We start from the raw sequence: 15,587 nt of genomic DNA on the forward strand, positions 1-15,587 counted from the left end.
GATATATGGTAAAGGCGAGCTCACACTACACTCATGTAGACTATGACACTACATGAATCGCCATGGTGCCTACACTACACAACAAGTTTCCTTGTCATCTTCTTGTCTTAACAGTGCTCTTACTACACAACACAACGCGATAAGGTGCACAAACTACAAGATTTTTGGCCAAGTGGCCAATCAACAAAGAAAAAATGTTCTCTCACATGAATTCATGCGAGACTTTAGAGCCACTCATGTCTGCAGTCCAAGTCATATGTGTAGAAAAAAGGATGCAACAAAAAGGGGGAAAAATGGGCATCTGTTCATGTCTGTACAGCATAAAACCGATAGTAAACTAAATGTGAATGTTGAAGACCACTTGTTTAGATTTTAAAAATATATTTATTGTTAGTTTATTAGTATAAAACAATTATCAAATTGTCATCTTGCGATCATGTACATGAGCAGTTTATTATTTTGTTTCTTCTCTCACACTACAAGAACATGTGGCATAATATCAAACAGGTTTGAAAATATTGCAGCATCTGCGACTGCTGGAGACAGGCTCAGATCACGTCACTGACCTGCTCATGTTTGCGACCACAACAAGCACCAATTTGGTGGCGTTCTGGGTGTTTTGTTGCAAACATTGGAAATCTATCTGCAACAGCAAAATCCAGCCAAAAGTCCTGTAGTGTGAGCCTGCCTTTAGCTGTACTGAGACTCTGCTGATATATTGAACATGAACAGTTCAGATACATTAAAAGATCAGATTCATAGTTCCTGATTCTGATGTGTTTTATCTCTTTCAAGCTACATCCACCAAACTCATAAAATTGCTGATCAAATCTTGGAAAAATCCCATAGACTTACATGGACGGAATATTCAAATGAGCCAGTTCAAATTTTGACAGTTCGAGAGGCTCATTAGGTTCAATTAAAGGGTTAGTTCACCCAAAAATGAAAATTCTGTCATTAATTACTCACCCTCATGTTGTTCCACACCCGCAAGACCTTCGTTAATCTTCAGAACACAAATGAATCAGTGTGTCAAATCTGTTCGGAGCGCCAAAGTCACGTGATTTCAGCCGTTTGGCAGTTTGACACATGATCAGAATCATGATTCAATGCACTGATTCATAATGATCCGATGCTTCCTGAATCAGTGTTTTGAAATCGGCCATCACTAAATAAGTCGTTATTTAGTTTTTTTGGCGCACCAAAAATATTCTCGTCGCTTTATAATATTAATATTGAACCACTGTACTCACATGAACTGATTTAAATATGTTTTTAGTATCTTTATGAATCTTGAGAGAGGAAGTGTCATTGCTCCCTATGCAGGCCTCACGGAGTCATCAGATTTTAACTAAAATATCTTAATTTGTGTTCCGAAGATGAACGAAGGTCTTACGGGTGTGGAACAACATGAGGGTAAGTAATAAATGACAGAATTTTCATTTTTGGGTGAACTAACCCTTTAAGCTTCCATTTTATGTAATATTTCTAATCTATCTATCTAATCGTAAATAGCAAATCTTAGCAACTAGCCTTGGATATGTTAGCAATGTGCTAATTTACATTGCTATGCTAGCAATGTGCTCTTTTTAAATGATGTAATATAAGTCTCTGGTGTCACCAGAATGTGAAGTTTCAGCTCAAAATACCCCATAGATTTTTATTATACCATGTTTATCTGCCTGTTTTGGGTGGGAGAAAAAAAGTGTTGATTTGGTGTGTGTACCTTTAAATGCAAATGAGCTTGTAATCTCCGCCCCCAAGCTCATGATTCCAAAACACTGAGGCATAAACATTACAGGAGAAGCTCACACAGCACATATAACTCTCAAAATGGATCATTACAAACTGTTTGATGCAGCATATCAGATCATGTAGGTATGGCATGTATTTTGTGGATTTATAGGATTATTCAGATAAGGGTAAGGAAACTCAAATCTTGTCTAAACTATAAGATACTCAGCTGCCAGCAGGTTGAAGTCCTTCAGGAATAATGTAGAAGACTACCTTGTGGTTGTTCTTTGTTGAGGCTCAGTTTGTAGTTATAAGTAAAGTCTCACGGAAGGCAAATGTAGCAATAAAATCTCTCGTTTATTGGTTACAATACAAATCAATTAATGCAAAATAAAACAAAATAAAACTTGAATCAGCTTAAACTAAAAAGCTCTATATCCTAGCTTTACCCAGCAATATTGGAGATGCTGTTAACCTCCCCTTGTTAGGGTATCAGATCCTTCTAGGCTTAATACAGCAGCATCTGAGGAGGCCTTTTACTCCTCAGTCTTTTATACTGATTTTTGGGACATTCCAACTTCATATTACTCATCAATTGATGAATGCCTATGATCCAATCTTTCTGCTGTTGGCGTATGAGTCTCTGTATCTCTTCCTTACTAAGCCGGCCCGGATGTCCTTCCTCTGTTGCCTATGCTGTTGTCTTCTTCTAGCACTCTTCCTCTTCTTCACTGAAGTCTTCATCTGGCTCACCTCTTCTTGAGGTTGTAACATGCTCTCTACATCCTTATTGTTAACCTTTATGGTTGGTTACAATCATCAAACTCAAAAAAAAAGTCTGATTTTCATGATATGTCCCTTTTTAAAACATGCTAGCAAAGTGATGATACATACTAGCAAACACACAGCAACACCCTAGCAACCACCCTGAGAACCCTAGTAACCGCATAGCAACACCCTAGTAACCACCCAGAATGCCTAGCAACCACATAGCAACCACTCAGAGTACCCTAGTAACCACATAGCAATATCCTAGCAACCACCCAGAATGTCCTAGCAACCACATAGCAACACTGTAGCAACCATTTGAGTATCCTAGCAACCACATAGCAATAGCATTCACCCTGATCCAGAATATCCTAGCAACCGAATATCAGCAACCGCATAGAAACACCCAGCAGCTACACAGAGTACCTTAGTAACTGCATAGGAACACCCTAGCAACTACCCAGAATGCTCTAGTAACTGCATAGCAACATATAACTGGCTTTTAAAACTACAAAACTAAAACACATTTTTTCAAACTTTCAAGCCGACTTGAAGTTTGTCTACACACTTTTTTATCTAGTTACACTTACTGTTGAATCTACTTAACCCTCTGAGGCTGATTTGGGGCTTGGAGAAGTTTTGACATGCCCTGACATTTGTGCTTTTTTCAGTTGTTCATAAACATATAAATGACAAAAGTGTCATTACACTGTATTCAGCACAAACTAGGCTACAATAATATGTGAGGAACATGTATGTACATGTTTGTATTTTTGAAGGAATAATGTTTATGCGTGGTTATTGAAAAAACAAAAAAACTTAAGTCACTGAAATAAGGCCAAAAAAAGTATATTAAATCTGTGTTCACAAGACTTTTGGGTATTGGAGGTTGTAGACTAGAGTTTTTGCTTCAGAATTATGTAAAAATTATGCTGCCTACTCCTTCATATAAAACAATATATTGATTTAGTTTTTGTAAGACACTTTTTGTCAAGAAACACAGTATGCGTGGAGGCGTGAATCTGCATGAATAATGGGCCATTTACACCTGAGAAGACAAAAGAATCACATAATAATGACCTGAAATGACTTGCATATTAATGAGGCCATTCAGTCAGGTAGGCTGTGAAAAAAACCCTCTGTAATCATGTCTCAGCTCATCATAAACAGCAATACTGTGAAATATTATTACAATTTAAAATAATGGTATTCTATTATATTCTTTAAAATATAATGTATTTCTGTGATGCAAAGTGTCTGAACAATTATGTTACCTCTATGGCATTTTATATAGGCTTTTAGCTTAAAAGCATGCACATTTGGAGAAATATTGATGGATTCTTATATATTTATGTCAATTTTCTATACTGAGAAGTAATATTTATTGTCATCACTATGAGTGCTGGATACTGTTTTTTCAATTCATACTTGCAGCCGGAGGGCGCTCTCTGTACACCTTTAGTCCACAAATTATTCTAAAGAAGAAGAGGACATTTCAGGAATGGTGTTTTAATTCATACTTGCAGCCGGAGGGCGCTCTCTGTACACCTTTAGTCCACAAATTCATATAAAGAAGAAAAGGAACTAGGAACTAACTGCATGTCTTCTAGAGATCGCTAACTATTGCTTTAACATCCAAATAAACACTTTTCAAGACAATAAATACACGATTGAGACGATGAATGCATGTATTGCCTCTGAATTTGCGTCTGAATAGCGCTGGCTCTGTGGGCGTGGCCGCATTAGCGGATAATGAGCTGAATCACAGACTTCTGACATGGCTCTCTTTTCATACAGATTACATAAACACAGAATGTTTGTTTTCGATTTGACTTGCACGATTTAAAACCTGACATTTCAACGTTTCTTTAGACGTAAGTGTCATTTTTTTTGTCATTAGTATTCATAAGTTACAGTTCATTTTCTGAGAACTATCAGATTGGAGTTCGTTCAGAGGGAGACGAGAGATCACGCATCATGTTAGTTTTCTTTATTTTACAAAAAGCACAACATTGTGTTTTTACACTGAGTGTATACAAATAAAAGAAGACATTCTATAGTTTCAATTGATATATTACTTATGTCTCTATGACAAGAAATGACGGAGTATTTTAAGTCTGTTTTGCTGCAATGTGAAAAAAATCCTGCAAAACGCGCCGGCGCATTTTCAGACCTCAGGGAGTTAAAGATCCTCACTGAATGAAAGTGTCAGTTTCTTTGGAAAAGAATCATATTGATCCCAAACATATGAATGGTGTAAATATAATAATAGGCCTAATTATAATAAACACAGAATAATAACCAATATTAATATTCAGGGAAGGCATTTAGAAAATGTTGGATAATAATAATAATGATGATTTGTACAGGATATCAGACAGATTGATGATTCCTGATTGTGATGTGTTTTATCTTCATCAGATTCCCGTCAGCTCAATCTGGATCTGAACACAGTGAATAAATACCTCCGTCTGTCTGAGAGGAACAGAGCGATCACTGGCATTGACACACTCCAGTCGTATCCTGATCATCCAGACAGATTTGATCAGAGGTGTCAGGTGTTGTGTAGAGAGAGTGTGTGTGATCGACTCTGTTACTGGGAGATTGAGTGGAGTGGATTTGTGTATATATCAGTGTCATATAAGAGCATCAGCAGGAAGGGACAGGGTAATGAGTGTTGGTTTGGATATAATGATCAGTCCTGGAGTTTGATCTGCTCTTCCTCCAGTTACTCATTCATACACAATAACATACAGACTAAACTCCCTGTAAAGTCCATCAGCAGTAGAATAGGAGTGTATGTGGATCACAGAGCAGGAACTCTGTCCTTCTACAGCGTCTCTGGAGACACAATGAGCCTCATCCACACAGTCCAGACCACATTCACTCAACCGCTCTATCCTGGGTTTACTGTTTATTATAAATCATCAGTGAAACTGTGTTGATGAATCAGAACAGTCTGTAGTGAGATTCTACCCATAATACTTTGAGCTCATGATGAATCAGTAACAGTGAGATGTTATAGAGTCTCTTGTTTTCTCTTCATCACATTAATACTACAGCTGAACTTCTGTCAGGTTGAAAAGTTTTCCACATCCTAGAACAGGTAAAATATATGTATAAAAGTGTCATCACGTGTAATTCATGTAACGTTTACCCTGTAGCTCAACATTTTGTTTGTTTTTTACTTTGGCATTGAACAAATCCATCAGCAGGTCGAGGAGGAGATATTGATGTGAAGAACCAATCTAGAGAAACTTTTTAGATTCTTACTTTGAATACATTGTTTCCCATTTTTGTTTTTCTTTAAATGAATACTAATGTGAAGCTCATATTTGTATTTATTTTTTAAGTCTATGTATATGTAACCTGAAAACTGATTCAAAGCTTGTTCCATTTAGCTTCTATTTTCTTTTCAATATTTGTTATGGAATTAGTTTTTTTGAAAACTGATTTATAGTTTGTTCCATTGAGTTTCTATGTTTTCTTTAAAGTTTGATTCATTGAACTTCTTCCTCGCCTCTTTATCCCCTAATCTTATTAGGAAACTTCCTCTCAATCAGTCGAGCTGCAGTGTGAGATTGTTCCTCTTGTTATCTGATGACAGCCGAAACGTAATGTCTTTTAATTAATTAAGTTTGAGCTCTGTAAGAGTTCGTTTGTCACCTTTGTTCAGCTCAGTTGACAGCTCAAAAGAAACCTCTTTTATTGGTAGAGCACATTTTTAATATTTGTGACATAATTGTATTTTTTCCACATTTATTTATGTATATATGTGTTTATGTCTACATTTATTTATTTATTTCTACACTTCTTTGTCTGTATGCTAATGAGGAGGGCGTGTGTAACGGCTTCCTTTGATCTAAAGCCACTCCCATAAAACCTGTTTGAGCAAGATTTGACATTTATTGTTACGAAAAAGTGAAAACTTAAAAACAAAACTGTGATTGCAAAGTAATCAGTATAGTGTAGAGCTGCAAGAAGTCGCACAGGGAATGAACGACTTAGAGATGGGCAATATATCCAAAGTCTTATATTGCTTAAGTCATTTAATATCACCCTAACTGTGTGTGTACTTTTCAGCTTTTTTCAAGGTAAATTTAGATGTCTTTCCCAAAAAAAGACACCAAATAACCAAATTATATGATTTAATATAATTCATATATTTATGTACACCAAAGCACCCATAGAAAAAAAAAAATCAACAATGCTTTACAGGTTTATCTAACAACAGTTTTCAGGTACAGAATAGTAATCAAATATAAAATAACTGCATATAAACGTCTTTGAATAATTAAATAAAGATGAAACATTAAGTTACAAAAGCTATTCAGTCAAGAGTGATTTCTTCGTCTTTTGTCCATAATTGATAAAACAAAAAGGAAACGCAACTTCTGGCTTCAAACAGACCTGTCTCTAAAGAGGAGAGTTCTTCTTACAAAGGCTGAAGGTATAGCCCGACTAACATATGCCTATTTATCTCTGTATCTTGATAAACACACTAATACGAATAGAGATAAAATGCTCTTTGATTTCCTTTGGAAAAATTGAACACACTATATTAAAAAATTATGAATATATATGAGAATGGTGGCCTTAATTTCTTTGATTTCACCACTATGACCCACACCTTCAAGATTAATTGGATTAAGCATCACCTAAAAAATCCCACTTCTGTCTGGAACTTTATTCCTCATTATGTTTTGTCAAATTTTGGTGGTCTCAATTTTGTTTTGATGTGCAATTATAATATAGATAAAATCCCAGCAAAGTTATCTGCCTTTCACAAACAAATGCAACAAATAAGCATCATTTTTCTCCTCATCATTATTTCATTTGGAATAACAGAAACATTCTATACAAACACAAATCTCTTTTGTTTTTAAGAATTGGTTTGACAATAATATTAAGTTAGTTAGTCAATTATGTAACAAAGAAGGAATGCTCTTCTCTTATGATGAATTCCTTTCTTATTATAAAATACCAAGAGAGTTTTCAATTGTTTTTGATTCAATTCCCTCGGGTACTCTCATGCTTTTTAGAGGTATTGATAAAAACCTTGCCCCTGAATTAATGTCAGTAGAGTATCATACACCTTGTGTCAGAATGATGATTTATGGCATAATTTATAGCTAAATTTATGACCCAAATGTTCTGTGTGTTGTCACTCAAGCTGACTGGTCAGTGGATGTCAGATATGTTTTATGAGTGCTGTAAGTCTTGATTGGCAGGTCAGTGGTTGTCAATGGCTGTTTTTATGGCTGAATTTATTGCTGTTGTCCCCCTGATTGGCAGGTCAAGAGTGTCAATGAGATATAGGGTGAGTTGAATTTATAGTTAGATATATGGGTATATTTATGGGAGCTATATCTTACCCCAGATTGGAATTTTTATGACATTTTGGTGAATCCTGGGTATCTGGCTTCTTTTAATCTGTTGGGAACTGATGGTGGCCATGTTTTTCCTTTCATTGTGGTGTGGAAGTCACCCTGGCAAATTTTACACCTTGGTGTAAAGATCTGTGCTGTTTGGCCAATGAGGCATATGTTAATTGAGTCAAAATATCTGAGTCAAGACATTAAGGAAGTATTACCCCTACACCACACTGGCTATATCCATTAAAATGACATGTGGGCATGATCTTTTTAGAACAAGTGTGTGTGTGTGTGTGTGTGTGTGTGTGTGTGTGTGTGTGTGTTGTACCTGAACTATAGGTTAATGTTATTTTCCTAAGACAAAGAATCAGAAATATTCATCAAGCCAAATAGTCCTCATTGTTTGGGAGATGTTCTTTCTGGAGCATCTGTATCTGTGTTCTCAGGGCTCTCACACAAAAACATCTTATGCTGATTTAGTGTACATAACATTGTTCAATTCAGTTCAATTCACATTTATTTGTATAGTGCTTTTCACTGTTTCAAAGCAGCTTTACAGGGAGTGCATGTCAACATTTCAATAATCTGGAATCAAGAGTGTGCAAGTTGTGTAATTTCAGAAATGTATATACAAAGGTCCATGTATCATCTGACCATTCAATTATTTCATTTAATCTGGCAAATGAAAAATCGTCGATAGGTCGATATTTCGTTTTTCTGTGGTTCTGTATGAACCAAAAAATGAAAGCTGATGTCTTTTCCCCAGTTTTCAGCTCAAAACCGAAAAACAAATAAACCGAAAAACCAAAACGAAATAATACGGCTAATTTACGTTTTTCTTTATTTTTCCAGTTCTCACTGTGTTTACAGCTGCATGCTGCGCTTTGCGCATGCGCAATGAATAGCCGCGCTAATAGCCTGTGATCATTTCTGGTGACTGGTATGCCGAAAGACCCACAATGGCATCACTCGAGTCATACATGCCAGTTAGTGTTGTCACGGTACCAAAATTCCAGTAGTCGGTACCGATACCATGAAAATTTTACGGTTCTTGGTACCAATTTCGGTACCACAGTAAAATCTATTGGAACTATTTTACTATTTTATATAGCCTATTTTAAAAACATTAAATATGATTTGGAGTGTGTGTGTTTGTGTGTACACATTGTGTAGGCTACCTCAATGAAATAAATTTTGAACTATAAAAAAATAAATAATTAATTAAATGCTCAAACATCCATTGTGTACTGTTGAAAAAACCAGCATATGCTGGTAAGGTAGGTTTTGAAGCTGTATGCTGGTCAAATGCTGGTCCTAAACTGGTCCTGCTGGTCCATACTAGTCCTAAGATGGTCCTGGACCAGCATAAACCAGCTCAAACCAGCATACCAGCTTCAAAACCTACTTTACCAGCATATGCTCGTTTTTTCAACAGGGGTAACAGACGTGCGTGTTTATTTTGGCTATTCCGTCAGAGAAACAACACACTACAGCCTGTAAAACTATGAAATAAATATCGGTAAATAATGGTAACCTAAATAATAAGAAAGTTAAATATTATTTCAAAAAGCATTCGTTTTTTATTTCCACACAAAGACGCGTCATATAGGCTATAGCCAAAGTCCCGTTATTACTTTGATATAGACTGCTTTGCGCTTTGAGAGGGATGTGGGACACGAGCAGGAAAGAGACCATTTCTCTTTAATAATATCTTCGTTATTTCCTGATGTTACAAACAACTGACACTTGTTGTAAAAGGTCTGAAGAGCGTGTTTTATCCTCCGCAGGGGCAAGACATTCAGGCTATGTTTGATATAGCGCTGCCAGAGAAAACGAAAGTAAACATCACTGGTGTGTGAAACGCCTATACAAATAAACTTGACGCGCTTTATAAAGTCTAATAACAAGCACAAACTCTGTTAAATAGAAACTGACGTGCAAGCAAAAAGGTTTCTGTCCTACAGTGTTTTTTCTACTTTACCACAGTAAAGAATGCGAATAGCCTATAATAGGCCTAAATGCGAACGAAAGAAACGTTTATAATCCCCTGCGTGAGTGAAGATTTGGGAAAAGAAACAGATTCCATGTTCAGTGGAATAACTAATGGAATATTGTTAAATTCTCTGCTAATCAGGTGACCAGATCGCGATTCGGAAAACAGAATACGAAGCTTAAATGTATGGACTCACACACCTCTCTTATTCGGCATGAACCAAAATGTTTCCATGGCTGCGATGTCACATTTAATTGCTAACCTATTATTTCTTCTGTAAACAAAGCTTTGTGCTTCACTCGTGTCATATTCAAGTCAATACTGGAAATTTCAGTACCGACTTGGTACCGAAGTACCAGTACTTTTGACAACACTAATGCCAGTAATTTATTATATGTTTGTGAATGCAGTGACATATAGGGAGATGTCTGAAAGGCTGCGAGAAATAGGTGTCCAGCGGGGAAACTCTGAGATCAGTATCCGGAGACAACTTACCAAACATACTTTGCAGAGAAAAGAACACTCTTCTGATTCAGACCTTGAAATTGCAGTCTCTCGAGCAATACATCAGGTATAAATAATGAATAAGCAATAGTCAAACAAATAATAATAATGCTGTATTATTTGATGGAGCGTGTGTATGTTTTTAACAGACTGGACTGGATCAGGCTTCCTGTCATCAGTTGGAGTACATGCAGGAGAATCGTCCGAATTGGACGTGTTCTGAGAGCAGCCCATGCCCCATACCACGAAGAACGGCGTAAAGTATGTTATAAAGCAGTTATAAGTTTCATGTTTTTACAAGAGTTTATAAGAGTAACGATTTGTATTCCACACACATGCATGCCTATGTCTATGCTGACCTAAGTTATTCATATATTTTCTTGCTTGTATAGGGTACCCGTAACTTTAACCCAAACCCATATACTGCAGAATACATGGGACACAAGCTACACATGGACCAAAATGAAAAATTGGTCATGTTTGGAGTGACTCATGTAATTGCTGTGGATGGATACAAAAACAATCTAGCCATCTATGATGCTGTGTACAGGTCAGTATTGTATGTTAAGTATAAAATGTAATATTTTAATTGTCATACTTGTTTATGTAGACCTGCAGTAACACATTATGGAATGTGGGATCAACTTCGTGTGGATCATGGCAAAGAATTTGACCTCAGTCTGTACATGCAAGAGAGGCTGTCAGAAAATAGACACAACCAGCAAAGAGCACCATACCTCCAAACTCAGTCAACAAGAGTAATGTTATTAGTCTGCAAGCCATCAACCAGCCTTGAAAAGTAATATATTTGGCCAATTATTGCTTTTCTGTAAAAGTTTGAGGTTCCTGTACTTGAGTATATCCATGTTCTGCTATTTTATACTCCACTGCAGTACGAAGAATGACAAACTAATACACGCTGGCCAGTTTACAAGAGTTGTTACATTTTGGAACTTCCAGTATATTTAGCTGAAAATACTTACTGTACGATTTTATGGTTGTGTACTTCAACATCATGGTGTTGGTGCTTTGAGTATTTCATCCATCCCACACACCATTCTTTCTTTAATTGCTTGTTTCTATAGTTTCTAAATGTGTACAGCCCTCTTCCAACCTTTTATTATTATTATTATTATTATTATTATTATTATTATTATAACAGAATCACACAGTGAAAAGGATGTGGCCAGAAATCAACAACCGGAAACAATCAAATACCCACTAAAAGAGGCCCTCATACAACTACAAGATCAGGAAGCAATAGATATGGAGGACAGCCTGACAAGGTTCTGCACATCCAATCTGACTGGCCAGATGTGCCAGATTGGAATAAATAGATTTCATGGAATGCTCACAGGATCCCAGGTATGTTGCGTTATGCGAATTGGATTTGTTCATAATGAGATGGATCCAGATGGATTTGTTAATAATGCTTTCAGGCTATTTTACAAACACAAACTACATATGTTCTAGAAGAGATTTACTATTAAACATAAGAAATTGTTTGTGTTGATACAGGGAGAGGGATACCAAACCAGCTGGCTGGGACAGGAACACCGAGAAAAATCACAGCAGATCTTCTACCAGATGCCACGGTAGCAGCTGACATGTATGACAGGGACATGGGATCATCCCTCACCAGAATATCTTCTTTCAAAAGTGACCCCTTTCTGTCTGAGGCAGACAAAGTGAGAGCAGAGCAGCACTTTTCACAGTATTACCCCGACCTTGCAGTTGTTTTTGACAATGTTGCCAATTACAACTATGTCCCATTCAAACAGGCTTTGATCTACCTCATTAATGTAACAAAGAGATTTTCCTAATTTCATATGTCTGGGATTGTGTGGAACCTTGTCATAAATCGAGGGATAGCCTCAGCCATGAGGAAAATTTTAGCACTTATGGTCCCACTTTATATTAAGTGGCCTTAACTACTATGTTCTTACATAAAAAAATAAGTACAATGTACTTATTGGATTCATATTGAATTGCAAAACACTTTTGCTGCTATTGAGGTGGGATACGGGTAAGGTTAGGGACAGTTTTGGTGATATGGGTAGGTTTAAGGGTAGGGATAAGGGTTAAGGGATGGGTCAACCGTGTAATTATACAGATGTAATTACATGCAGGTGTTTTTAAAATATAACTACAATGTAAAAACATGTATGTACACAATAAGTGCATTGTATCAAATGATTAATTTAAATGTAAGTACATAGTAGTTAAGGCCACTTAATATAAAGTGAGTCCGCACTTATTTTCTGTTTAGTATACATATATGTAAATATGGACTCCAACATTATGCAGTCACTACTATGAACTCTGTAACAGGGTGCAAGTATTAAATGTATCTTGTTACTATTAAAACAATTAATTAAATAAATAAATCCACTTTGATATTGTCATTGTATTAATTACACAGTATACACTGGACTGTTTTGTGGGGAAAAATATATTTGAAAAATAATATATTATAGAACCAGGAAGAGCTTAATGATAAAACACAAAAATGTTGTAAACAAATTAGGTCCAACTTTAGGAATCACATAAGATAAAAAAAAACCAACACCTTTAAATCAGTGTGGAGTGAGCTCAAAACAACAAAGCAATGTAAAACAACATTGAGGCGAGCAGGGCGGGCGAGAGCCGTGAGGGAACGGCGTGAGGCCGGTGACGCGAGTGTTAATGATCTTCACCTGTGAGGCGCACCGGCCTTGAGTCTCTCATGGAAGAGCTCCAGAGGCATAAAAGGAGGAGCGAAGACAGTGAAGGACGAGAGAGGACCAAGCCTGGATTTTATTTAATGTTTTATTATGTTTGTGTGGCCGGCAGACGTCCGCGAGGGTCTGTCGGCATTACTTTTGTTTTGTTTGTTTATTTTGAGATTAAAGTTTTGTTGAATGTTCGCCGGTTCCTGCCTCCTTCTTCCCTGTGTTACAAACATATTGCCAGTTTTTCTACCTCTAATAAAATCCCTGTGAGTTCAAAACAAAGCAATACAAAGCAATATAAAACAACATACTGCCACATTTTCTAACTCTTATGAAATCTCTGTCAGCTCAGAACAGCAATATAAAACATTTAGACTCTTAAAACTCTTATAAAATTCCTGTAAGTTTACACTAAGATGCCACATAAAACATATCCAAAAAATAAAAAATAAAAAAATAAATAAAAAAATAAAAAAATAAAACATATCCACCAATTTCTCATGAATACTGTGAGGATTTAGATGAATTTAGTGGCAAGAACAGTGTTTACTCGCATGCCAATCCTCTAACTACATTCACTAGTTCAGTAAAGCCAGTGACTCTATGCATGTGGTGGAAAAATCTTCCGTTCGACTTTTCAGACACTGTGAAGAATTTTGGAGCCACAAACTTGTGCAGGATCTGCAACCAACTAAGCTTTCGCAGCAGGCTGCAAAAACCGGATCTTCCGTGAATCCTGACGGGAGAGAAAAAAAACATTTCAGGTCTAAAACTGCAAAACAAGACACAACAGATTAAGTCATAAAAAAATGTTTTAAAATTATTATTTTATTTTTTAAATTGACGTAGTGGTTATTCCGATTTCAGACAGCATTATAAAAAGCCACCTTGAGTGTACTTGAGCTGATGTATGGCATGAGAAAAGCTTTGAGCAACAGCTGACTCTGTGGGAATGAGTTCTTTCTGTGCCTCCTCCAGATGCTCCAAACACAAACATGAATGTCAATGTTATATGTTAACAATGTTATAGTGCTGTGCCCAGTTAACAATTTGTCTCCCAGTGATCTCACCATGAGCTCCCAGGGTACTCGTGATGTGGTCACAATGTGAGGTCTCCCTAGCTATAATTTTTATTGGACGTGGACTCCGACAGCGCTCAGACGTCAAATGTTGGTTGAAAATTAAAATTGTGTTGACGTCTAAACATATGTTGGTAAAAAAGCATACATTTACACACAAACTGACCAGAAAATGCAAATTTCAGATGCCAACTTTTTTTTCCAGCTCAACTGTATGGAACGCACAGGATTGTGGAATATCAAAGACAGTAAAGGATACATATGCTGCCTTCAAAAATCGATCAGATGAAGGTCTCTCAGGAGACAGGAAGTGAAGGTAACATTAGATTCAGACGTGCCTTCATGCTTTCCGACCATGAAATGTGTCCTCCAAAGGCAGCTTTTTACAGGTTTTGTATCAGTGTTAATTTTGGCAGCCATTTTTGATTTAGTCTTAGTCTTTATCTTAAGACAAAAATGCTCCTTAGTCTTAGTCACATTTTAGTCTTTCATATTTTAGTATAGTTTTACTCGACGAAAAGTCATCACATTTTTGTCAAGTCTTAGTCCTTACTTTTAGTCAAACTACAGTTACCAATATTCATTTTGATAGCTATTTTATATGTAGACTTTAGACAAAATAGTCATTATAATTTTTCACTTTAGACCAATTCATTCAAGCTTATGAAAAATTTGAATCAATGTAACAGACTGTATTGAAATTGCACTCTTAGCAGCAGCACTTGTGCAATTGTACATATCCTCTTTGAGTGGTTCTCAAACTTTCTAGAGTATCGTACCCCCTGAGGGATTAAATATCTTCTGTGTACCCTCTCTTTTCCACTCAGACTGCAGTTATACATTTCCATTAAGGGACAATATTTTTACCTTTATAAATACCTTTGTAAAATAAATAATGCCTTAAATAAAAATTTTAAAAAATTAAAAACAAAGTGATACTTTTAAATATTACATTAAAACTACCAGTAGGTGGCGGTAAGTCACTGTTTTTATGAGTGAATCATCGAGTCATTCATTCTTTCAGTATCAAAGCCAGCGGCTGTATTTATTAATGGATCATTGAATCATTGACGATTCTTTCAAAGCCGCAGATTCGTTCACGTAACACAGCTTGTGTGCTGCTCTGCTGTGGCTTTCGTTGCAAAATAGAGCAAAAATACTGACAATGCTGTTAATCACTTAATATCACCCTTTTGTTTGTTGAACTGTTGTATAAAATCAATATTCGGGATATTATATTAGGGCAATATTCTTGCTGGTATAATATGATCAACATTAAAAATAGTAACTCACAGAAGGGTATGTTTTGTATCAAAGAGAGTTTAAATCTTAAATCTACATGCAGTTTACATCTATATTTGTTCTTCATGCTAGTAAGTGCTAAATCCCCACTTTCACAAAGGTAATGTTATTGTCGAGAACA

At 36.2% G+C, this 15,587-nt stretch overlaps 1 long non-coding RNA gene across 1 annotated transcript; it reads left to right on the plus strand.

Moving 5' to 3' along the window:
* The first annotated feature begins 10,262 nt into the window (after positions 1 to 10,262).
* On the plus strand, positions 10,263 to 11,408 carry LOC125245689. Its single transcript, XR_007179588.1, has 3 exons — positions 10,263 to 10,441; positions 10,524 to 10,635; positions 10,767 to 11,408. It is a non-coding gene; the product is annotated as an uncharacterized LOC125245689 (long non-coding RNA).
* The last annotated feature ends 4,179 nt before the right edge of the window (positions 11,409 to 15,587 follow it).

Source organism: Megalobrama amblycephala, linkage group LG14, assembly GCF_018812025.1.
Source record: "Megalobrama amblycephala isolate DHTTF-2021 linkage group LG14, ASM1881202v1, whole genome shotgun sequence".
In the NCBI taxonomy this organism is placed as follows: domain Eukaryota; kingdom Metazoa; phylum Chordata; class Actinopteri; order Cypriniformes; family Xenocyprididae; genus Megalobrama; species Megalobrama amblycephala.